This window comes from Sus scrofa, chromosome 13 (genome assembly GCF_000003025.6).
Source record: "Sus scrofa isolate TJ Tabasco breed Duroc chromosome 13, Sscrofa11.1, whole genome shotgun sequence".
In the NCBI taxonomy this organism is placed as follows: Eukaryota; Metazoa; Chordata; class Mammalia; order Artiodactyla; family Suidae; genus Sus; species Sus scrofa.
The window spans coordinates 3,177,296-3,202,080 of NC_010455.5; the positions used below are offsets into that span (position 1 = coordinate 3,177,296).

The 24,785-nt window shown below is 40.7% G+C and overlaps 1 long non-coding RNA gene across 1 annotated transcript; it reads right to left on the minus strand.

Moving 5' to 3' along the window:
* On the minus strand, positions 907-24,785 carry LOC102164438. Its single transcript, XR_001300060.2, has 3 exons — positions 24,575-24,785; positions 3,370-3,669; positions 907-1,192 (listed from the first exon to the last, which is right to left on the minus strand). It is a non-coding gene; the product is annotated as an uncharacterized LOC102164438 (long non-coding RNA).

The window sequence follows — 24,785 nt, forward strand, 5'->3', positions numbered from 1 at the left end:
AGGTGCAGCCCGGAAAAAAAAAAAAAAAAATTAGTCCCTAGGAAGAAGAAGGAGAAGGAGAAGAGGAAAAGATAATTACATTATTTATGGCTTTTGTAGGGCAATTAGAAATTTGAATACTGGATATTTTATGATATTAAAGAATTGTTATTATGTCTTTTCTTTTTTCCTTTTTGGCTGCACCTGTGGCATATGGAAGTTCCTGGGCCAGGGATTGAATCCAAGCCAGAGCTTTGACCTACACCACAGCTGGATCTTAACCCACTGTGCTGGGCCTGGGATTGAACCCACACATCACCAGCAACCCACCTCCCCAGAGACAAGCCAGATCATTAATCCTCTACACCACAGCACAAACTCCTGTTGTTTCTTTCAAGTATGATCAAGTTATTGTGGTTTGGGGTTTTTTCCTAAAAGAAAAAAAAGAGTATTTATCCAGATACATGCTGAAATATTTATAGATGAAATTAAAAGATGTCTGGGATTTGCCTCAAAATAATATGGAGGGTAGAAGGTGATAGAATAAATGAAACAAAACTGGCTATGAGTTGATAGTCGTTAAAACTGGTGATGGATTTGCATGAGTTCATGATGGTATTTTCTCTATTTTTGTGTATGTTTGAAATTAAGAACTCAGATACTTTTTATCTATAAGACACATATATTTATACTCTTCTATTTCTACCCTCCCCCTCTGCAAAAAAGAAAGAAAGGAAGGAAGAGAAAGAAAGAAAGAGAAAGAAAAGAGGGATGGTGGGGAGAAAGGATGGAAAGAAGAAAGGGAGGAAGGAAGGAAGGGAGAGAACACCGTAAATGTATTACCAGTGACTGGGGAAAAAAATTAGTGATGGCAGATGATAATTTTTCTGAAAAGAACAAAAACTTTGCCTGTAAAAATATGTTCAACAATCTCGAAAACAGATTTTTTTAAAAATAGGAAGAGCGGAAAGAAAAACAGCAAAAGAAAAAAAAAAGGAACTGTGGTTTGGTGTGAAACTGTCACTCTTTCCAGGCAAAACCACCTTCTCATCCTTCTTGTCAATCTCTCTTGTCACCCCAGGAGATGCCACCAGTTGATTCCTTCTCAAGTGGAAGATTCAGTAAAATTCGTAATTTTCATTATCGCCACCAATGCTCCAGGACTTATGACAGGTGGAATTGGTGGGCTCTTCTGTCCCATGTGTGCTTCTATCTGGCAAATAAAAACAACAAGGAAGACTCACATATGTCCCCACAGAATCAGTCCCCACAATGGTCCTTGCCCTATCATGCTGGATCCATATCGGGCTGGCCTTCCATGTGCTATGTTGTGATTTTATCTCTATCATCATGAAACCCACAGTCTAGTAGGGTGGTGAGATGAATACACACAGAACCAACAACTTAGGGACTTCCCATCATGGCGCAGTGGAAACAAATCCAACTAGGAATGATGAGGTTGAGGGTTTGGTCCCTGGCCTCGCTCAGTGGGTTAAGGATCTGGCATTGCCATGAGCTGTGATGTAGGTTGCAGATGTGGCTTGGATCCTGTGTGGCTGTGGCTATGGCACGGGCTGGCATCTGTAGCTCCGATTTGACCCCTAGCCTGGGAACCTCCATATGCCGCAGGTGCGGCCCTGAAAGAAAAAAAAAAAAAAAAGAAAGAAAAAATATTAATAGCTTAGCCTGCAGATTAGGGTTTTTGAGCTTATGGAGTGTTTTCACAGATACGGTTTTATTTGATCCTTACAGCAGATCCTGGAAGCAGCACATAATGGCTGTAGCAAGGTAAATTCCAAGCTTGGAGCTATAACATGAGTTTGTGATAAGCTAGAGGAAAAAAACCACGTGTGTGTGTCTGTATATTCTTTTTCAGATTCTTTTCCATTATAGGTTATTACAAGTTCCCTGTGCTATGCAGTAGGTCTTTGTTGTTTATCTCTTTTATACATAATGGTGTGTATATGTTAATTCCAAACTTCTGATTTTATCTCTCTCCCCTTTCCCTTTGATAACCATAAGTTGGCTTTATATGTCTGTGAATCTGTTTTCTAATTAAGTTCCTTTGCATCATATTTTACATTCCACATATAAGTGATATCATATGATATTTGTCTTTCTCTGTCTGACTCACTTCACTTAGTATGATCATCTCTAGGTCCATCCACACTGACACTATTTCATTCTTCCGTATGGCTGAATGATATTCCATCATATATATATACCACATCTCTCTGACTTATTCATTGGGTGCTCATTGCCATCTGAGATAGGCAAGAGAGGACTGCAACTATATTTGAGAGCTTAAAAGCCAACAGTTACACAAAACATGATATGAAAAAAATGTTTATAGAGGTTTTTTTAACTGACCCCTACTTAATAGGCTACCAGGTTAGCTGATTTAGACATAGTGATCTCACTAAACACTTCTTGCTGGCAGTCCAGTCTCTTGTACGCCTACCGATTATGTCGATTATGTCGTAGGCTATAGAGTTAGTTGGGTTTGTTCCCAAACCTGTTTATGCCAGTTGCGCTATTTTTTAATCATGCAGTTGCATAAAATATTATGTTAACCCTTGAAATGATGAGTACAAAAAATAGTGGGTTCTTGGAATTCCCATTGTGGTTCAGTGGGTTAAGAATCCAACTAGCATCAATAAGGATGTGGGTTCGATAACTAGGCTCTCTCAGTGGGTTAAAGTTCGCATTGCTGCAAGCTCTGATGTAGGTCACACATGTGGCTGGGATTTGATTCCTAGCCTGGGAACTTCCATAAGCCGTGGGTGCAGCCTTAAAAAGACCAAAATAAAGGGGTTCTTATTTTTATGAAAATCAATTTGGGTGTGGTGGAAAAAATTTGAAAGAATTGTTGTTAGTAAAATCAATTTGCTCTTAAGTGATATGTAAATAAGACAACTTTGTGATGAAAATTGTGAAAATTAGAAGGACTCTGCTCTCAAATTGCCTCTCAGCCATCTTTGTATTGTTGCTCTACTTTAAGGAAACGTAAACTGAAAATTACAGATGATGCCATCTGAGTGGGCTTTATGTAAGGGAAAGGAGGTCGATTATATTTATCTATTTTCTTTTCTTTTTTTTTCTTTTTAGGGCCACACCTGCAGCATATGGAAGTTCCCGGGCTAGGGGTGGAATTGGAGCCACAGCTGCAGGCCTACACCACAGCCACAGCAACACATGATCCAAGCCACATCTGCGATCTATGACTCAGCTTGGGGCAACAATGGATCCTTAAGCCACTGAGTGAGGCCAAGGATTGAACCTGAATCCTCAGAGAGACGACATTAGATTCTTAACCTGCTGAGCCATAACACTAACTCCCATATCTGCCAGTTTTAAAATATTGGCAACAGATTAAAAATATTTCAATACCGTGGGTGATCCAAATGAAACCACCAATTTGCAATTCATGCTCCAGAATACATGATGCAGGAGAAAGAGACATTCTTTTTATAGTGGTTGTTTTGCTATCCAACTTAGAGTCTGGATCTCTTTGAATCAGCAAACGCGTTCATTTGCCATGGATTGAGGACCTACTATGCACAAGACACTGTCCAAGGTGACTTGCATACATTCTAATAATCCTTGTAATCTATCCAAGTTTTCATTTTATAGATGAAGAAGCAAATATCAGAAGTCATGTTTCTCTTGCTTCAGTGTTTTTCTTTTTCACTAAAAAAAAAAAATCACGTTATTAAATTCATCGATGTTTCCTTTTTTTGCAGTTAAAATTTTTGTCACTGTAACTGTAAATCCTTTTTTTTTTTAATTTTGCTTTATTTGGTAGAGTTACCACAAGTTAAGAATTCCAGGAGAAAAAAATACTCCATATTATCAAGAGACATTCTGAAAGAAGACAAAGTAAGCCCCATTGCCAACTAAATGGAGAAGTATCCCTAGGCTCTGGGATTGTGTGACCCCCTGAAATGCAGAGGTGCTAACATCAGATAATGCAGCAGTCAGCTGACCCAAAGAGAGTTAAACTTGTGATATTTCAAGAGCCAACACAATGAAAATTATTATTAGCTGTTTACCATGTGACAAGTACTGTGGTCAGCATTTGAAATGCATTGAATTCTTATAGCAAAGCTATGAAGATATTGAAGTGCAGAGAAGTGAGGTAACTCATCCAAGGTCACATAACAAATAAACTGAAGAAACCAGAGTCAAGTTCAGTTTTAGCCTGGCTTCTAAATACATGTCATTGACTACCATGAGAGCCTATCTTCCAGTTATAGTAACTGTTGAACAAATATTTTGTGCCTGGCACTGCGCTCATGATATACACACATATTTTCTTTTTTTTGTCTTTTTGTCTTTTGTTGTTGTTGTTGTTGTTGCTATTTCTTGGGCCGCTCCCGCGGCATATGGAGGTTCCCAGGCTAGGGGTCCAAACGGAGCTGTAGCCACCGGCCCACGCCAGAGCCACAGCAACGCGGGATCCGAGCCGCGTCTGCAACCTACACCACAGCTCACGGCAACGCCGGATTGTTAACCCACTGAGCAAGGGCAGGGACCGGACCCGCAACCTCATGGTTCCTAGTCGGATTCGTTAACCACTGCGCCACGACGGGAACTCCCCATTTTGTATGGCTTTCATCTTTACTATTTAGTACTATCTATTACATTTCAATTTTTCTTTAAAAATTAGCATTATATTAAAATTGTGTATGTTATGCAACTAAAATTTATAAAGAAGAAAGCCTTATATACCATTAAATATTTTATATAGCATAATAAAAAGAACAACTTAACTGGTAAAAATGACAAGAATAATACACCCTCTGAAAATAAGTAAAATATAAAATGCATAAATTGGTTAAAAAACAGTGTAACTATCTACATATGTCCTCACAATTTGTTACATCTTATTGATTCTTCAATAAATGCATTACACCGTTCTAGGTGATGTGATAAACAAGACATTATAGACCTTACATTGTACCATGGAGAGAAATGGTTATTAATAATACAATTATAGAACTATACTATTTAATTGTACAGTTGCATTATTTAATTATAATTATCATAAATTCTTTGATGGAGAGGAAATCAGAATCAGATCTAAGAAGACTTCAGTATTCCAAGAATGATGTCAAATGACCCCCTTCATGGTGGATTATGCACTTATTTACTATGAGATATATTTCTTCTTCAGAGATTCTTTGTGTATAAATTGTAGATTTTTGGTTTGCAGTTATTCTGAAGTTTTGATATGAGTCTATATGTATATGAGATTGTTTTAAGTTGTTGGTCTCTTCATTGCAAGTGCATCTCCAGTGTCCTGCATTTGTACCCACCTCTTCTCATGATTTCTGATTTTGGTGGCATAATTGTGCATGGATGATTTCATATCTTTAGTGTATATATACCTTTACTGGTGAGCCTTGTCATTTGTGGAGTTTTTTTTTTCCTGTTGCTGTCTTTTCTTTTCTGCCTACCGAAGTTCCTTTAGTATTTGTTCTAAGGCTGGTTTAGTGTTGCTGAATTCTCTCAACTTTTGCTTATCTGTGAAGGTTTTGATTTCTCCTTCAAATCTGAATGAGACCCTTGCTGGGTAAGGTAATCTTGGTTGGAGGTTTTTCCCTTTCATCACATTAAGTATGTCATGCCACTCCCTCCTGGCCTGCAGAGTTTCTGCTGAAAAATTTGCCAATAACCTTATTGGGTTCCCTTGTATGTTATTTGTTTCTTTTCCGTAGCTGCTTTCAAGATTTTCTCTTTGTCTTTAATTTTGGTTATTTTGATTAATATGTGCCTTGGAGTGTTCCTCCTTGGGTTTATTTTGTATGGTACTCATTGTGCTTCCTGAAGTTGAGTGAGTGGTTCCTTTCCCATGTTAGGGAAGTTTTCAGCTATTATCTCTTGGAATATTTTTTCTGTCCCCTTCTCTCTCTCTTCTCCTTCTGGCACCCCTATAATACGGATGTTGGTGCGTTTAACGTTGCCCCAGAGTTCTCTGAGACTCTCTTCATTTGTTTTCAGTCTTTTCAATATTCTTTTCATTAGTCCATAATTTCCACTAATCTGTCCTCCACCTCGCTTATTCATTCTTCTGCCTCCTGTATTCTGCTGTTAGCTGCTTCTAGTGAATTTTTTATTTCAGTTATTGTATTTTGCATCTCTTCTTGTTTAAGTTTTATATCTTGTATCTCTTTGGTCAGTGTTTCCTGTAAGTTATCCATCTTTGCCTCCAGTTTATTTCCAATGTCTTGCATCATCTTCAGCATCGACAGTCTAAAGTCTTTTTCCTGGAGGCTGAGAATCTCCTCATTGCTTAGCTGATTTTCTGGGGTTTTTCCTTTCTCCCTCATCTGAGTTATAGTTCTCTGTGTTTTCATTTTTATAGGTTTTTGGTGTGGTGACCTTTTTACTGATAATAGGATTGTAGCCTCTCTTACTTCTGGTGCCTGCCCCCTTTGTGGCAGAAGTTGGTACAGGGGCTTGCTGTAGGCTTCCTGATGGGAGGGACTGATGCCTGCCCACTGGTAGGTGGAGCTGATTCCTATCCCTCTGGTGGGTGGGGCTTAGTCTCTGGATGGGATTAGAGGCAGCTGTGTGCCTGAGGGGTCTTTAGGTAGCCTGTTTACTGAGGGGTGGGGCTGTGATCCCACCTGGGTTGGTGTTTGCCCTGGGGTTTCTCAGCACTGACTGATGGGTGGGGCCAGATTTTCCCAAAATGGCCACCTCCAGAGAAAGGCAGCTGCTGAATATTCCTGAGAGCTTTGCCTTCAATGTCCCTCCCTCACTACAAGCCACATTCACTCCTGTTTTCCCAGGATGTCCTCCAAGAACTGCAGTCAGGTTTGACCCAGATTCCTACGGAGACCTCACTCTGCCCTGGGATCCAGTGCACGTGAAAGTCTGTGTGCACCTTTTAAGAATGGGGTTTCCATTTCCCCAGTCCCGTGGAGTCCTGTGCACAAGCCCCACTGGCCTTCAATGCCAGATGCTCCAGGGGCTCTTTCTCCCAGTGCCAGATCCCTGCACGTGAGGGTTTGATGTGGGTCTCAGAACTCTCACTCCTGTAGGTGAGTCTCTGTGAACCAGTTAGTTTTCAGTCTGTGGAGCTTCCCACCTGGGAGGTATGGGGTTGTTTATATCACGAAATCACCCCTCCTACCTCTTGATGTGACCTCCTCTTTTTCTTCTGGAGTAGGGTATCTTTGTTTATACTGTTTGTTAGAATCTAAATTATTTCAACCACTTTGAAAATAATTGGCATTATCTAGTAAAGTTGAACATACACATACAATGTTGTTACCTAGCAATTCCCAGGGATGTACACACACACACACACATACACACAGACACACGCATATACAACACACTTACCCCTAGGTCAGTTCTTACACGTGTGCAACCAAAGCATGTAAAAAAATGTTCACAGCAGCATCTACTTAGTAGTAGCAAAACAGTAAGAGACAATTTAAATGGCTACCAAAAGAAGAATATATCATTTCTGCCAGACTTATAAGATATCTTACTCCAGTGAATGAACTTTAGCTATGTGTACCAATATGAATGCATTAATGTATTTTTCCTTTTTTATCTTTCTTCTTCTTCTTTTTTTTTTTTTTCCGCTTTTTATGGCTGTGCCCATGGCATATGGAAATTCCCAGGCTAGGGGTTGAATTGGAGCTGCAGCTGCCAGCCTATGCCACAGTCACAGCAATGACAGATCCGAGATGTGTCTGCAACCTACACCACAGCTCATGGCAATGCCAGATACTTAATCCTTTGAGTGAGGCCATGGGTCAAACCTGCATCCTCATGGTTACTAGCTAGTCAGGTTCGTTACTGCTGAACAACAGGAACTCCCAGAATGGTTTTTTCTAACAAAACATCAAGTGAAAAAATCAGGTTGCAAAAGAATGTATACAGTATAGTAACATTTATGTAAGTACAAAACCAGGCAAAACTAAACTGTATGTTGCTAGAAGTATGGAAAATTATTTTTTTAAAGTGATGGAATCATATACTCAACTCTACAGAGTTGTGCTTACTCTGGAGAAGGAAGTTCACAAGAATGGTGTGAAGGTGGGGACAGACTTCAACAGAACTGGGAATGTTCTTTTTCTTGAGCAGAGTAGTAGATCCATGAGGATTCATATTATTATTATTATTACCTTATACATTTTTGGAAGTATGAAATAAGGTAGAAATGGAGATAAGAGATGAGGCAATGAATGGAATTGTTAACTATATATTTGATAACCCAAGGAAGTAATATCTCTTGGAGACACCAGTCCAACATTCTCTGTTATCTTCTCTATCAACTGCCCATCCCTCTTATCTCCTCCTGCCAAAAAAGAAAACAAAAACCAAACAAATAAATAAATGAATAACCCATAATTTGAGTGGAATCAATTATCTAAAAATCAAACTATGCAAAAAAAATAAATAAAATAAAATAAATAATGGAGTTCCCGTCGTGGCGCAGTGGTTAACGAATCCGACTAGGAACCATGAGGTTGCGGGTTCGGTCCCTGCCCTTGCTCAGTGGGTTAACGATCTGGCATTGCCGTGAGCTGTGGTGTAGGTTGCAGACGCGGCTCGGATCTCGCATTGCTGTGGCTCTGGCGTAGGCCAGTGGCTGCAGCTCCAATTCAACCCCTAGCCTGGGAACCTCCATATGCCGCGGGAGCGGCCCAAGAAATAGCAACAACAGCAACAACAACAAAAAAAAAGACAAAAGACAAAAAAAATAAAATAAAATAAAAAAAAATAAAAATCAAACTATGGAAGAAAACTAAATGTCCATCAACTAATGAATGGGTAAAGAAGATGTGGTGTATATAGAGTGGAATATTACTCAGCCATTAAAAAATGAAACAATGCCATTTGCAGCAACATGGGTGAACCTAGAAACCATCTCACTAAGTGAAGTTAAGCCAGACAAAGACATATGATATTGCTTATATGTAGAATCTAAAAAAAAAGAGATACAAATGAACTAATATACAAAAGAGAAATAGACCTACAGACATAGAAAACAAACTTATGGTTACCAAAGGGAAAAGGAGGCTATGTAGAGATAAATTAGGAGTTTGGGATTAACATATACACATTACTGTATATAAAATAGATAAACTATATAGTACAGGGAACTATACTCAATATTTTTTAATAATCTATAAGGGAAAAGAATATGAAAACAATATGTGTGTGTATGTGTGTGTATAACTGAATCACTTTGCTATATACCTGAAACATAACATTGTAAATCAACTATAAAAATTTTGATTTTTTTAAAAAGTAAACTGAATAAAAACTGCTTGGTTACCAACATACCAAAGATATCCTCCTAAAGTCTGAGGGAAGTATTCTGCCATGACATTTGGTCTTCAAATTTTTCACTTTTTTGTGTGAACTCCAAAAAAAAAATTGAAAAACTATGCATAGCTCATAATTTTTATGTTTACATCTAAACTTTTTCATAAGTTTAAGAAGTTGTAAAGACGAGTTCTTATGTGGCTCAGCTGGTTAAGAATATGGCATTGTCACCGTAGTGACTCAGGTCACTGCCATGTCACGGGTTTGATCCCTGGCCCAGGAACTTCCACGTGCTGCACAGGCAAAAAAAAAAAAAAAAAAAAAAAAAAAAAAAGAATGTAATTTCCTGTTTATTATAAATATTGACATTTTAAAACCTTTGAAACATTTGAAAATAATTTAAAAAATGTTTCCAGTGGAATCTAGGTTCTATAGTAATTTGATGTAATCATCTATTTAAAATACTCAAGAATAAAGTTTCTTAAAATATTGACATTTAAAACAAGACTTTTAGGAGTTTCTGCTATGGTCCAGTGGGCTAAGAATCCGACTGCAGCAGCTTGGTTTGCTGCAGAGGCATGGGTTTGATCTCCAGCCTAGCACAGGGGATTAAAGGATCTGGTGTTGCTGCAACTGTGGCATAGGTGGCAGCTGCAACTTGGATTCAATCCCTGGCCCAGGAACTTCCATATATGCTGTAGGTGTGGCCATATAAATAAAGAAAACTTTTGTATAACTAAAAAAAATGCTTCCAATGGAATCTATGTACCATGGTTATTTAACATCATTCTTTTAGAAGTAGTAGATAAAATAAGCTCTTCTTAAATTTGCATCACTCTTTCTTGATTCATATTTTCATTCCTTTACCTGACAGAACTTTACTATTATGAAACATACTTCATGTCATATTAGTCTACAACAAAAAATAATGCATGTAAACTTAGAGTCCATTAGTCCAGGTCTCTAAGTGTTAAAAACATTTCTTCTGGATCTAGTCATACAATGGTTAATGGTATGCAATTGATGAAAACACAAATATACATTTTGGTAGTAATGATTATTGAACACAATTTTTATTGGAAATGGATCCCTTGAGATAGATCAATTTTTCTTTAATTTTCTTTGCTCTACTTTTAAAAGAACAATTAGGTAATATATCCATGTTGTCTATTACTTACTGCTAATACGGAACAGGATTCAGCCGTGTCTAACAATAATCTGCAAAGAATAGTTTGTGGTCTTAAAATTTGCAGTTCAGGAGACACAGACTGTGGTAAAACTGAAAGACTGTTGCAGAGAAGAGAGTTGGGGGCTTATAAAGGCAAAAGCCACAAGGTTGTCAGTTGTCTGGGAGGAATTATGACAGACTCTGATGCAGGAGAGGAAATATTTATCCTTAAGGGATGGGCTGTCATCACTTATTTTAGGGTAGGGGCCCGATAAGTAACTTGAGTTTCTGGAACATTGGGCAGTATTCTGGATACCTGCATTAAGAAAATAAGTGGGCACAGTTAAGATTCTCTCCAGGCTGAGTTGTGTGTAAGCCTCACTTCCTCCAATGGCCTCCAGCTCTGTATTAGAGAGCTCTCTTAGTGATACCAACTCCATTTTGATTTTCTTTTCACAAAATCAATACTCACCCTATTTTTTCTTTTTTTAATCAATGTAAATGCTGAGAAATTTTGTTCATATTTAAGTAGTGGGATTGGAAGTTTTGTTATAGAAATGTCATTTAAGGAGTTCCCTGTTGGCTCAGTGGATTAAGGATTTGGCATTGTAACTGCTGTGGTGAGGGTTTGATCCCTGGTCCCAGAACTTCTGCATACATTGAGTGTGGCCAAAAAAATGTCATTTAATTCTTTGAATTCTTTTTGAGTGCTAAAAAAAATGCTAAAAAAATCACAGGGATTTTTTTCCTCAAAATTATTTAAAAATAACTATCAGTGGATAATTCACATCTTCAACTTTGTTTAGAGCAATGAATAAACATCATTTGATTTGTGAAACTATTTGTAACCAGTTATTACAGTGAGTCACTTTCTCAGCAATAACACCAGTATTTCCAATTGTTACTTTGCTTGGGAACCAGGTGTGTTTTGCACTCTAAATCAAAGCACCATTACAAGGTTTGACATGGAAAGGAGGAGGAAAGAAAAGTGGGAAGAAATCTCTTATAAAAGGGATCGTGCAGGTTTGCTCTCACGATTTCTTTTTCTTTCTTTCTTTCTTTCTTTCTTTCTTTCTTTCTTTCTTTCTTTCTTCCTTTTTGTAAATATATTTGCCCAGTATTTTTCTTAATTTGTTTTATTTTATTTTTTAAAATGATTTTTATTTTTTCCATTACAGTTGGTTTACAGTGTTCTGTCAATTTTCTACTGTACAGCAAAGTGACCCAGTCACACGTACATATATACATTCTTTTTCTCACATTATCCTCCATCAAGCTCCATCACAAGTGACTAGATATAGTTCCCAGTGCTATACAGCAGAATCCCATTGCTTATCCACTCCAAAGGCAATAGTTTGCATCTATTTACCCAAGATTCCCATTCTATCCCACTCCTTCCCCCTCCCTCCTTGGCAACCACAAGTCTGTTCTCCAAATCCATGCTCTCACGATTTCTTAGACAGATTTTAGAAAGAGTAAAATGGGCTCTGAGGATCTGGAAATTGATTCCTTTAAGACTGACTACTCAAGAGTCTGTATGGAAAGTTCGGCAAAGTCCTGCTATTTGGAGTGTAGTCTGTGGATGGACAACATTGGTGTCACCTGGAAGCTTGTTAGAAATGCAAAATCTCAGCCCCACTTCAGACCTAAGGAAATGGAATCTGCAGAGTTCCCTGATGGCCTGGTGGGTTAAGGACTCAGCACTGTCACTGAGGCAGCTTGGGTAAATGCTCTGGCTTGGGTTTAATCCCTGGCCTGGGAACTTCTACATGTTGTGGGTGCCGCCAAAGGGGGAAAAATGAATCTGCATTTAACAGAGATCTCAGGGTGATTTATTAGCACATTAAAGCTTGAGAAGCTCTGGGCTAGTCCATTATACTCTTCTGCCCGCTAAACCTCATAGTTCATGCATTGGCTTTTGTGTGGGTTCCTTCAAAGAGTAGGCCATCACTTAAATCCCTCTTCAGCATCTGCTGCTCATGATTCTGGCTTCAGTTCACCAAGAAGTCCCGTGGTTCAGTTTCCAGCCACCTCTGAGGCTGACTGAGCTGGACTTCCTGACGGCAAATCATTTAAACCTGCTTATGAAAAACCAGAGGGTCCCTAAGGGACCCCTGGTAATAAGTGGCAGCTGATGGCTCTCACTTCCTTCTCACAAATGATCAGATTTGGGCAAGAGATCTGTTTTCCTCCCCGAGTGTCACTTGGGCCTGTGATTTTGAATTACTAGATGTTAAGACTGGCAAGACCTGCCCATGTCACTGAAAGCTTTTCTCCTATCATCCCCGTGAACATTGTGACCTTGTCATTAGGAGAACCACAAATAAAGCAAGTTTTCTTTTAATTAAAAATTTTTTTATATATATTTTTTTAGGGAAATAAAAGCCTATTCAAACAGAGGGTCAAGAGCTCTGGTGCTAGCTAGAAGAAAATGGCTGATTGTATCTTTGGAATGTTTTTGCCTTTGCCTGTAGTATTTTTGCTGTGTTGACAGTTGTGCCATCCAAGCTTGGGTCTGGCCCTCCAACCCGCCCCTTGGCTCTGCATTCACTTTTCATGTGTGTGGGATTCCAGATCTATAAACAAGGGAGCCTGTTGCCAAGCCTCCCCCTTGGGTGCAAACACCCAGCAGCAGTGGTGTTCGGAAATGGAAGAGCAGTCTGTGGGAAGAAGCATTGCCCCTGGCACCACTCTCACTTGGCCCCCGTGGCAGGAAAGCCTGCCTTAGCCTGGACAGAGTGAGGATGGCTCAGAGTTCCAACCCCGCTCCATCAGTCATTGGCTGCATGATGTGGGCAAATGACCTAAACTCTCTGAACTTCTGAGTCTTCAGCTCTAAAAGGCATCAACTCAAATGGCCACAGGAGAATTAAATGAGACTTAGGACACAGGTAAGCGGATGCTCTTATAAAAGTGATTTTCGGAGTTCCTTGGTGGGTTAAGGATCTGGCCGGTTATCACTGCTGTGGCTTGGGCTCCATTTCTGGCCCTGGGAACTTCTGCACATTCCGAGGGTGAGGCCAAAAAAAAAAAAAAAAAAAAAAAGACTTTCTTTCTCCCTCCAAAACAAATGGACAGTGCTTCTTAAAACCATTGCTTCATAAAATCTTAGGCAGGGGCAAGTTCTTAAAAATATCTTACTTGCTTTTGAAGAAACTGGAGGGAAGGATAATCTGCATGGATAAGCCAAGATTCAGATTTTTTTTTTTTACAACAGCACCTCACTGAGCTAATGATAATTTAAGATGATGGTGGCCAAGAAGGGACATATTTCTCTACAGCGGGTTGGCCACGTAGCTTAGTTTTTTCGAGAACTAAGTCCGAACGTGAACTGACCAGAAGAGAGAGAAGACAGAAGGGCAGGAGCACAGCTCAGAGTCCCCCAGTGCACTGTATATGCTGCTGTGAACAGCATTTCCAATAACACAAGATGTTAATTTCAGTGGTTCTCAAAGTGCATCCCTAATCGGCAGCATCAGCATCACCTGGGAGCTTGTCAGAAATGCAAATTCTCTGGCCCCAGCCCAGACCTACTGAATGAGAAACCCTGGCAGAGGGCCCAGCAATCAGTCTTACAGCAAACTTGACACAAGATTCACACATATACACTAGAGGTTGGAATTACTGGTTTGCGTTATAGCAGCTCTAAAGCACAGTAAAATGACATCATAAATGCCTTAACATTTGAAATTCCTCACCTCCTTGACATATGCTGTGAAAACTCCCAGGTATTATTGTCTGCTGATTCTTGCGCTGTCACCAGATATAACTTCCTCACTGCCTTGGGTGGAAGCAGGAAGCAGTTAAAAGAGAGAGAGACAGCGAATGATTTTGAAAATTAAGCAAATGGATCTGATCTCGATTCTGTTCTCTAGAAATATCTTTCCTCTGGTGTTACAATGTATTTTTGACTATTGCAAATTATACAAATTACTCGGTTTTCATTTCCTCACCATAACAATCCCATCTCTAGAAGCAGTCACCATGGCTCATTTCCGTTTTGTCTGGAATGCGGCTACATCTGTGATGATGTCATGGTGTCCCACAGGCAGAGACTCTGGGCCCCTCCAAGGGGCGTCTCTCACCTGGTCCCACCTTCTGCTTGTTCTGAATTTCCTGTTTGGTGGTGAAAAGTCAAGGAGAAAGCCAGAGTTAAAGTCAGCAGCACATGCTGACTTTTATTCAGTCCCCTATCAATGTCTGCTGCAGTCCCCCAGACTGGGGGTCCTCAAGGGTGAGAATCATCTGTTAACCCCCTTCTACAGGGTGAGTGTGAAACAGACATTCATGAATGTGACCAATGTGGAGGCTGGGAGGTTTGCCCAAGGCTGGGGACGCTTCTGCGCCATCCACAGCTGTTCCCTGTGACTCCCTTTGTTACATCACCTCTGTTTATTCTGTGGGTGTTTGTTACTTTATTTCCACGTGGCACGCTCTAAAGGCTTTGTAAATGATTGACTGCGTTCATGCCCCCAACTCTGCAGAGATCAGGCTTTGTAAATATGGAAGCTGGGCGATTTGCCGCTAAAAGCTTCCTAATGAGGACAACTCCAACGTGTTATTTTCAACATTCAACTCCTAAGATTGAATAATTCATGGGGGAAAAAAAAAACTGTGGAGCTAGAAGTGGCTGGGCTATTTTAATGAAAGTCAAGATTTGGAATGTTTTAGAGCTGGAGATTTTATAAGGGGACTGAAGGCAGGAAGTGGCGAGCCTTGCACCAGGTGAACTGGTGAGCCCGGGTGTTCTCTAGCTGCCACCCTCGATGGCCAAGGTCTCACAGTGGCTGGTGGTCAGCCCAGAAGCAGCATTTGGACCCTCCAGATGCACATGCCCAGCTCTCAGCCCCAAGCCCTGAAGCCTGCCATATAACACTGGAGGTCAGGTCCAAGGGCCTTCTCCTTTGCGCTACTGGACCACGAAAGACCCAGGGAGATCAGGTTTCCTTTTCTGTCTGCAATCTAGCCCAGTTGGTCTCAAAAGGCAGCACATTAGAAGCCCCTGGGGAGCTTTTAAAAAAGTGGATGCCCAGATCCTACCACAGACCAATTACATCAGTCCCTGGGGGTTGGGGTGGGGCCTCTGACTTTTTAAAGCCCCCTCAGGTGATTCCAACTATCGAGTCCAGCCCTTCTCCCTCTCCTATTCTCTTCTTTTGCTGTATATATCTGTTATATATATACATTCTTTTCCATTATGGTTTATCCCTGCGTTCTACAGTGGGACCTTGTTGTTATTGTCCTATATTCTCTTGAAGGCCAGTATCCTACTCTCGCTCTCCTGTTTTCTTTCTTTCTTTTTAGGGCCATACCTGTGGCATATGGAAGTTCCTGGGTCAGAGGTCAAATTGGAGCTGCAGCTGCCAGCCTACGCCATAGCCACAGCAACACCAGATCCGAGCCACATCTATGACCTAGGCCACAGCTTGTGCCAACACGGGATCCTGAACCCACTGAGGAGGCTGGGAATTGAACCCGAATCCTCACGGAGTCTATGTTGTGTTCTTAACCTGCTGAGCCACAATGGGAACTCCTGCTCTTCTGTTTTCTTTTGTTAACACTTTAACACTGTAATCACACAGTTTACTTTGGGGCACAGCCACTCCAAGCCATTTAAAATATTCTTGAAAACTCAGCCCTGAAGTCCCCTCCCAACAGCTTGTCTCTCAGTTGGCTGCATCTGGGTGACCCTCCTCCAGACCCCACAAGGTCCCCACAAGCCCTCGCTCTCCCCAGGGGCAACTATTTGTAGCCGTTCCCTGCACCTTCTCCGGAAGTCCCCCTCCTCTGGGGCTTCAGCTGGAGGCAGCTGGGAGCCTGGACCAGAGGCCCTGGGAGGCTGGGCTGGACAGAAAGCTCCAGGGAGGCTGCTCCTGCGATGATTGGTCCCAGAGGGAATAGTTCTTGCAGCAGCTCATCTTTTGTTCTTGCTGGCTAAGTGTGTGGGCGCGCAGCAGGCATTTGCTGGGGAACGTCGGCAAAAAATAAAACTTTTCAAGCTTCAATTCTGTAGACAGATTGAGAGGCCTCCCAACAGTTCAGAATTGCCGAATCTGGATCCATCCACCCACTCCCCCCCACCCCCCAGGAAGTGTAGGTCGTGTTCGATGTGTTTGGATTTGTTAACAGGGGCCTAGCTTATGGGAGTTTACATCGTAAGGGTGATGCTTTAAGATAAACCAGCCAACAGAGGGTGTTTGAACACCCGCTGCATGCAGGGCGCTGTGCTAGGCACTGATGAAACCAAGTGGAAGGTCACCTCTGCCATGGAACCTTATGGGCCATGGACAGGGAGGGATGGCGATTCGAGGGAGGCAGCAGTCGATCTGAAGGTCAAGAAGAGCAGAGGGCTCAAGTTCAGCCCCTGATTGGAAAGGATAGGAAGACAGTAGAAAGAGCCATAAAAGGGGGAGAGGGTGGGAGCGACAGGATGACAGCTCTGTGTTTAACTTCCCAGGATTTGAAGTCCTGCAACTATTTGCTTAACCTGTGCTTGCCAACCATACTGCCGCCTCCACATTGTTTACGATTAAAACCATCCTGACCTCCAGCACCTTCAGACCCCGCAGAACACTCAGCAAACACCATCCCGAGACAGCTGTGGCTTCCTTCCCAAGCTGTCTCTGCCTCCCTCTGCCTGTGCGTCTTTCCCTCTCAGCGACTCCCACACTCCATCTCCCTTGCTATCTCTTAGATACAGAACACTTTTTTTCATGGATAAGTAGAGAAATGAATCCAAGTTCTCAGCCTTTTCTCAAAGTAAAAATGAATATAACTGGTAGAAATAATCAACATGAAATAAGATGGACCAGAGCTAACACTACATACAGGGGGAAAAAGTGGCTACTGACTGAAAATTAACTGAAGAATCAAACCTTGACGTATGTAGATGTCCTAATCAGATTGGAAAAAGTTGGATTTGGTATAAATAATGGCCACAAAATCAAACTCACAAAGGTTGATGTCAGGATTGGTTGTATTTGATCTGGATGAAAACCTGAGAGTGAATCAAATTTCATTGTGAGATTTTAAACAGAAAAAGAATCAATACCAATAAAAATGGTAAAAACTGGAAACAAATTGTACTGTAGGGAAAACTGATGAATGAATTTCATCCCTTAATGACATTTGTTCTAGGAATTACTTTCTTGATGGAAATCTATCGATGCTGGCATATTCTTGCTAAAATGTTTATGGTCGGGAGTTCCCATCATGGCTCAGCAGTTAACAAAACTGATTAGCATCCATGTGGACACAAGTTCTATCCCTGGCCTCGCTCTCTGGGTTAAAGATCCAGTGTTGCCATGAGCTGTGGTATAGGTCTCAGATGTGGCTTGGATCTGGCATTGCTGTGGCTGTGGCATAGGCCAGCAGCTACAGCTTTGATTTGACCCCTCACCTGGGAACCTCCATGTGCTGCTGGTGCGGCCATAAAAAAATAAATAAATAAATAAATAAGACAAAAAAAATTTATGGTCAAACTTCCATTGGGGATGAAATAACAATAAAAATCTCCATGACCTTCAGAGGCAGCAAAGTAGGAGTTTAATCACTGCTCTGGGATGGGGCCTGAGAATTTGCATTTGTTCCACCTTTTGAATCTTAATTTAAACAAACCAAATGTTAGAAAAAATCTACTGGGGGGCAACTAGAGAAGTTTGAACGTGAACAGGATATTAGATAGTATTAAGCAATTGTTGGTATTATTTTTAGGCATAATAATGTAATAATGTAAACATAATCCTGTTTTTTAAGAAGTCCTTTTGTGGACCAAATTATCTCTCCTCCAAATTCATATGTCAAAGCCCTAACTCCTAATGTGACTTGTATTTGGAGTCTGGGCCTTTAAAGAGCTAATTAAGGTTAAATAAGGCGTAAGGGTGGAGCCCTGATCCAGTAAGACTGGAGTCCTTTTAAGAAGAGGGAGAGAAACATGGCACAGAAGAAAAGCCATGTGAAGACACAGCAAAAAGCCATGAAGAGAGGCCTCCAGAGAAACCAAACCTGCTGGCACCTTGATTTTGGACTTCCAGCCTCCAGAACTGTGAGAAAATGAATTTCTATTGTTTAGGACACTGAGTGTACAGCATTTTGTTATGGCAGCCCTGGCAAACTAAGACAAGTCTTCCCATAGTAGGGATAGCTACTGAATCATTTCTGAGCGGAGCAATATGAGGTGTGAAATTTGCTGTAAAATACTTCAGAAAAAAATTAAGAGTAGGGAGTAGATAAAACAACTGGCTAAAAATAGACAACTATTGGAACTGGATAGCAGGCATACAAAGGCCCATTGTATTATCCTCTTCTACTGTAGATTATGTTTTAAAACAGCCAAATAAGTTTTACAAATTAATGTGGACAATTGTGGGGTGATTTTGATGCACATCCAAGTAGACATATAATGAGAAAGGGGTTCCCATTATCTTGTGTTCTAACCTGGGTTGATAGGGCTGGGAATAAATGTATTACTAATATATATTTATAAATAACATTTTAGTATAATAAGGCAGTAGGGAAAGGAAACAGTGCCAATTCAGACAGTGGAATTATGGATGAGGGAAAGTAGTTAGGGAAGGAATCAGCATTTATTAAGTACCTAATGCATATTGGGTGCTTTGTAGATATTAGCTCTTTTTTTTTTTTTTGGCCCCAGCCACAGCATATGGAGGTTCACCAGGCCAGTGATCGAATCTGAGCTTTTGCTATGACCTGTGCCACAGCTGCGGCAATGTCAGATCCTTAAGCCACATTACCGCAGTGGGAAATCCCATATTAACTTTTAAAAAATATTTATTTTATTGAAATATAGTTGATTTACAATGTTGTGTTCATTTCTTTTGTATAGTACAGTGATTCAGTTATCCCTACATATACATTATTTTTCACATTCTTTTCCATTATGGTTTATCACAGGAGATTGAATATAGTTCCCTGTGCTATACAGTAGGACCTTATTGTTTATCCATCACAGATATAATACTTTGCATTTGCCAATCCCAAATTCCCAGTCTTTCTCTCCCTACCCCACTCCCTTGGCAACCACAAGTTTGTTCTCTATGTCTATAAGTCTGTTTCTGTTTCATAGATAAGTTGCTTTGTATTACATTTTAGAATCCACAGCTAAGTGGTATCATCTGGCATTTGTCTTTCTGTTTCTGAACTTCACTTAGTATGATGATCTCTAGGTCCACTCATGCTGCTACAGATGGCGTTACTTCATTCTTTTTATGGCTGAATCGTATTCCATCGTATATACGTGCCACATCTTCTTTCTCCATTCATTGGTTGGTGGACATTTAAGTTGTTTCCATGTCTTGGCTACTGTGAATAGTGCTGTATGAACACTGGGTACATGTATATTTTCAAATTATAGTTATGTCCAGATATACACCCAGGAGTGGGATTGCCAGATCATATGGTATCTCTATTTTCAGTTTTTTGAGGAACCTCCATGCTATTTTCTATAGTGACTGCACCAATTTACATTCCCACCAACAATTAGGAGGGTTCCCTTTCCTCCACACCCTCTGCAGCACTTGTTATTTGTGTGTATACACACACACACACACACACACACACACATTTGTCTTTTGTCTTTTTAGGGCTGCACCCATGGCATATGGAAGTTCCCAGGCTAGGGGTTGAATCGGAGCTGTAGCCACTGGCCTATGCCACAGCCATAGCAACGTGGGATCTGAGCCGTGTTTGCAACCAACACCACAGCTCATGGCAACACTGGATCCTTAACCCACTGAGCAAGGCCAGGGATCAAACCCACATCCTCATGGATACTAGTTGGGTTCGTTAACTACTGCGCACGACGGGAACTCCCTATAGATTTTTTTAAATGATGGTCATTCTGTAAACATTAACTTAGGATGCTTACAGTGATTTATGAGGTATACTGAACATTTTTTAAAAAAATTTTAATATGAAGAAACTAGGCCCAGAGTGGATGAGTCTGAGATCACATACTGGAAAGTGACTCAGCTGGGATTTGAATCCCATCTGTTTGCCTTTCTAAAATTTGCATTGTTTTCTTACCTATTACCTTCTCCCTAGATATTGCCAAATGGCAGATCATTAAGGGCAGAGGAATTCTGAGGAGGATGAGATCATGAGAGATGGGTCTATTACAGACTAACAAGGGACTTGAGCTTGGAGGTAGGTCCTGGAGGAGGAGTAATGAACATCCCTGAATTGAGGAGGGATGGCGAGATGCAGGAACCTGGTAGCAGGGAGAGAATGAGAAGCCACTATGTCTCCTGGGGAGATGGGGTGCAGACAGGATGGTGTACAGGCAGTGGAGTTGAGAGAGAAGCTGTCTCAGGACTTGGACCCAGACTATACTGGTAAAGATAACAGATTTCAAGCCAAGGTGCAAACTATTATAGTTTATAGTGTATTGTTTGTTTGTTTGTTTTCTTTTTAGGGCTGCACCTGCAGCATTAACAAGTTCCCAGGCTAGGGGTAGAATTGGAGCTGCAGCTGCTGGCCTATGCCACAGCTACAGCAACACTGGATCCCAGACACACCTGTGACCTATGCCATAGGTTGTGGCAATGACCAATCCTTAACCCACTGATTGAGGCCAGAGATCAACCCCAAATCCTCCTGGACACTGTATTGGGCTCTTAACCCGCTGAGCTACAACAGGAACTCAATTGTTGTGCTTTTTTAAAAATGCATATCATAATCATGTCAATAAATAGAAATGACATGATATATTGGGGTGGGGTGGGGGTATGTGATTTCTATACAGCTGAACTTTTATTCCAGATTTTAAAAGTTGTTTCTGTATTTCAAATCTATTTGGAAATACTTGGAAAACATTGTAAATGCAGCACCTATATCAACTTTGCTGTGCATTTAGTGCTCTAATGTTGATGTTGCTATTAAAAACAACAATAATATGAAAAAAGAAAAGAATCATCATTAGCTCAGGCTCAAAGTGACTTTTCTGAAATGTTATTTATTTATTTATTTATTTATTTATTTATTTTTGGCTTCTTAGGGCTGCATTCCAGGCATATGGGGTTCCCAGGCTAGGGACTGTATTGGAGCTATAGCTGCTGGCCTACGTCACAGCCACAGCAACCTGGGATCCTAGCCTCCTCTGCCACCTACACCACAGCTCATGGCAACATCAGATCCTTAACTTACTGAGCTAGGCCTTATGGATACTAGTCAGGTTCGCTACCACTGAGCCATAATGGGAACTCCCCAAATCTGCTTTCTTACCAAAAATATGTTGTCTGTTTCCCTGGTGAACAACTAGCTCTGGGAAGCAGCAGATTTGATCAGTTATTCTTCCCTGAACAAGAAGCCAGCTGTCCTGGGAAGCCTACCTTAGGAAGTGTTCTTCCCATTTCTCTTGGAATACTTTCAACGCCAGGGGCTTATTACCTTCTTGCAAGGCAGTACATTCTTACTCTTGGCAACGATTTTTATGGTAAGCCTGGAATGGGCCACAGCTTTCACTTGGTTCTGTCCTGAGACTTGACCTCCAGCATGGAACAGTGTTTTGTGGCCCTAGGTGTAGAGTCAAAGAGAGCTGGGTTTAAAACCACTCTCTGCTCCACAGTGACCTTGGTCCACTGATCTCACCTAGTTTGCTCAACAGTAGAATAGGGATAAAAATACAGTCTACCTTATGAAGTTGTGAAAAAAATGATAGCTGGCACCTAGTAAATGCCTAATAAGTGGTAGGTATTGTTGTGGATGTTAGATGGCAATATATCTCTTAGAAAAGCACTACATGATATGTGTCCTCTTCAGAGAAGAAAGGGGAGGGTAGAGTGGGAGAGAGCAAGAGAGTTGTCTCTCCATTGAGTTGTGAGTGGATATGGACCTGGGCTTTTTTTTTTTTTTGTCTTTTTAGGGCTGCACCCATGGCACATGGAAGTTCCCAGGCTAGGGGTCTCTTTGGAGCTGTTGTTGCCGGCCTACACTACAGCCACAACAACGCCAGATTAGAGCTACATCTGCAACCTACACTACAGTTCCCAGCAATGTGGGATCCTTAACCCACTGAGAGAGGCCAGGGATCGAACCCGCAACCTCATGGTTCGTAGTTGGATTCGTTTCTGCTGCGTCAAGACAGGAACTCCAGACCTGGTCTTTTTGAATTAAATACATCTTATGCACAGATATAGTGTGTTGGACTCTCATTTAGGACATGTGGAGGATAAAATCAAGGTGTCCCCCAGGGCTTATTTCTGCCTACTTAGAAGAAGAAAGAATTTGCTTTCCATTTACCAAATAGCAGGCCTGCATAATAAGAAGGGATTGATTTTCTCAGCATTCCATTAGCTGGAGTCTTTAAGGAGAACATAATGCACTCCAGTGGAGAGAGGAATTGCGTCATCTGAGAGCAGAGCAGGAACGGGATCTGGAGAAGAATCTGGCTGGCACTGCAGCTTTCAAAGGGAATAATACTACTCTTCCACATTTACCATATACATTGTTTTTAAAAATTCTTTAAAGTCTGGCAGTTTATACCCACGTTTCCTATCCAGACGCATGTTTTGCAACGAGCTCAGCTGCTGACCCAGTTAAATAATTATGAGTGATTTTCACAAATCTAAACTTTTCCTCAGAAGAACCCAGTGGAAGAGGCTGCAGGGTGGTGGTTGGGGGACAAGCCATCAGCGGTGGTGTCGAAACCCATTTGATTGATGGCGTTAAACACCAGCTGTCGGCACACTAGCAAACCACTGGGGGGAGAGAAAGAAAAATCCAGTTAATTCACTGGTGGTTTTGTCCACCTGGAATTTACACAAGTGAACATTAGAAACTGAGAGAAGAGGATTCTGCTTTCTGGAGAATTCTGGGTTGTTCCCCCCCACCCCTGCCGCTGAAGAAAGATTGCTTATTGGAAGCTTTTGTGGGAAATATAACCAGTGGCAAGATGGCAAATGTATAAGAAGAGATGGGGGAGGGACTTTGGGAGGATGGGGGTTCCCTGTTTGTAGAAATTGCTCATTTCTGTTATGTAAATACTTTCACATGGTCTATTTTAAGCTACCAACTTGATATCACTGAATATGATCTTGGGGAGAGATGGGCAGTAGCACGTCGTTTTATAGGGTTTCTGCCATCCATATACAATAGATGTAAATAAACTCAAGAGCATAAGGGAGTTCCTGCTGTGGCACAGTGGGTTAAGGATCCAGCATTGCTGAAGCTGAAACTTAGGTCACAGCTGTGGCTTGGATTTGATTCCTGATTCATGGCCTGGTACTTGCATATGGTGCAGTAGATGCGGCCAAAAAAAAAAAAAAAAAAAAAAAAAGCATAGAAAATAGTGAAGTGTAGTAAATAATTGGGAAGTGGAAATTTTGAGTAGTTATTATCTTTTTAAAAATATTTATTTAGGCATAAGTTTATGTACTTTCGTTTTTAAAAATTGAAGTATACTTGATTTACAATGTTGTGTTACTTTCAGGTAACAGCAAAACGATTCAGTTATATACACATACATATATATTCATATATGTATACATAAAAACTTTTTCAGGTTCTTTTACATCATAGGTTATTACAAGATAATGCATATAGTTTGCTCTGCTATACAGTAAGTCCTTGTTGTTTATTTTATGTATAGTAGTATGTATATGTTAATTCCAAATTCCTAATTTATTCCCCCCCAGATAATTTAATTTTTAATTATGGCAGTAATTTAACAGTCAGTTCTCAGAAATCCTGCCCAATGTCTTAAGCCAGGCTGAGATGCTCCCCACTGATTTTAGTTTTGATTTTGTTTTTTAAACAAGATAGTGCTTTATGGATACAGAGAATATACTGAATTAACAATAATGATGGAAAAAGACACAAACACAACTGTTCAACACCCTAGCATAAATACAACCTGCTCCTCAATTAACTCGATTGTTTACTAGCACAGTTATTATTTTTGTTGATATTGTTATTATGCAGGGTTCTCAAACTTGGCTGCATATAATAATCATAGAGGAGCTTTAAAAGCAAAGAAACAAAAATGTTTCCAGGGCCAATCCTGGAATTGATTTAAAATCTCAGAGAGGGGAACCCAGGAGTTAGAATGTTTAAAACTCCCTCAGGATATATAAGATTAGATTGAGAAGCACTGGCCCAGCTTTGTAGGAAACTTACTTCTTAGCTTTGAAGGTTTTTCCTCAGAAGAGCCAGAAAAGCTGCAGGCAGCCTGCTGTAGGGGAAAGTGCCAGATCAGGGGTTAGAGGATCCATGTTAGTTTCAGCTCTGATGCCAACTAGTCAGGTGAATTTGGCCTTTTGGGAGCAGTTTCAGGACAAGAACATGAATGAGTCAAATGAGGGCAAAGAATTTAAGGAGGTAGCTCAGG